This window comes from Amphimedon queenslandica, unplaced genomic scaffold (genome assembly GCF_000090795.2).
Source record: "Amphimedon queenslandica unplaced genomic scaffold, v1.1 AMPQUscaffold_13365, whole genome shotgun sequence".
In the NCBI taxonomy this organism is placed as follows: domain Eukaryota; kingdom Metazoa; phylum Porifera; class Demospongiae; order Haplosclerida; family Niphatidae; genus Amphimedon; species Amphimedon queenslandica.
In genome coordinates, this window is record NW_003546399.1 from 193,013 (window position 1) to 194,800 (window position 1,788).

Here is a 1,788-nt window from a genome sequence, read left to right on the forward strand (position 1 = left end):
GTTAAAGCTATAACAGATATGACACATACATACATGTCATATGTCACACGTACTATTTCAAAGTCGGCTCTCAATGGATTGTAATGTGATATTTCTTCTCCCGGGTAATTTGCCGGTAGAAATAAGGAGTCATGTGACTCATCATGTGATGAAGAGGTGCTAATTAGAGGTTTCTCATTGAGATAGTAACGATGATAGTGAGAGTAGCATTCTATAAGGTAGATAAAAGTAATAATAATTATTATTATTATAATTACCTTCACTGGATTTACACATTCTCTGACCAATTGCATCCCTACAATTAAATCTAATATAACATTCAAAGATAGAGCTCTCAGTATGAATGCATTCATATGTACATGTACATAATAAACTCCACCCAATGGTGCATTACATGTCCCTGATATTTTGCTAATAAATCATGTCCCTACTCACCAGTTCCCGTATCCCTGTTCTTCAATTACATCCAAGAGCTTGAGCTCATCTGAGGCTCCATCCATGACACGTTACACGAGGCTTACTATTTTTAAATCTTTTGTGTATGTTCATTAATTATTCATTGTCATAATTTGCTCAATTTGCTGTGTATATTGATTAATAATTATTATTCATTGTCATCATTTATACATAGATATAATCACAGAACGGGATTAGAAACAGGATCACATATCTCATATGATTTACATGTATATAATTATTTTATTATGTACTGAGAATGCGCAGTGACAGTGCTGATGTTTTAGTTGTTGTCCAGAGTTGTTGGAGAATCTCTTTATACGTCCTCTAGTCTAGTGTGACAATTATCCTACAATATCCTAACTATGATACTGAACTGGAGTCTCTTTGGAGAAATGACCAGCATTGAACATTATTGGAAATAAAAATAGACACAGTTATAATAATCTATATTTGATACAAATTGTGTGTACAAGCGAGTCACATTGTTTTGTTGCTCAGACGGTGTGCATGCATGTGCAGTGCCACTTGAAGTTGGTGGCCTTTTCAGTGATCAAGCAGTTAGACAACACAGTTTTTGGGTACTTCGCTGTGCAGAGATGCAACCTAAACAAAAATAATAAACTACCATAAAACAAAAGTTTATAGGCTATAGATGTTTTTCTTTTCCAGCCCATGCATTCACAAAAAGACACTGATGACATTAGTGTTTCCTTTGCACTAACCATTTCACATTTTCTGTAACAGTAGCTGGTCTCTTGCTCAGATTGCACTAAGAACTGACAGTGAGCATCTGGTGGCGGGTCCCTCTTGTACCAGAGAATATCACCAGCAACAATAATGGCGGGTGAGGTTGCTACTCTTCTAGCATTCTCCTGCACTGGAGCTGGAGGGGGAGCCATCACTTGCTCCACTAAAGCTCTTATTCTTCTTAGTAATACTAAAAGTAACAGTAAAAATGTCATTTTAACTTTGTTCAAACAGACTGACACAGTCAGTGGGGCCTTACTGTCTTACACATGAATTTACATCACATGGGAACATGCGCTAATTATTCTATGACATCATCGATCATTACTTAAGTCCTACTGTGCATATATATACCCCCTGCTTCATGACTTCATCACATCATAGAATTGAAGAGTCACATTCAGGATATTTTCAGTATTCTATTTGAGTAGTTATTATATTGCTAAATAACTACTCTAAAATACTGAAAATATCCTGAATGTGACTCTTCAATTCTACAACGTGATGAAGCAGGGGGTATATGCACAGTAGGACACTCTCCTCTAATTATTATCTACTCTTGATATTATACATGGAACAGGA

General features: G+C 36.0%; 1 long non-coding RNA gene across 1 annotated transcript; it reads right to left on the bottom strand.

Moving 5' to 3' along the window:
* Positions 1-39: 39 nt before the first annotated feature.
* On the bottom strand, positions 40-490 carry LOC109582669 (uncharacterized). The gene is made up of 3 exons (XR_002185191.1): positions 436-490; positions 258-295; positions 40-211 (listed from the first exon to the last, which is right to left on the bottom strand). It is a non-coding gene; the product is annotated as an uncharacterized LOC109582669 (long non-coding RNA).
* Between the last annotated feature and the right edge of the window lie 1,298 nt (positions 491-1,788).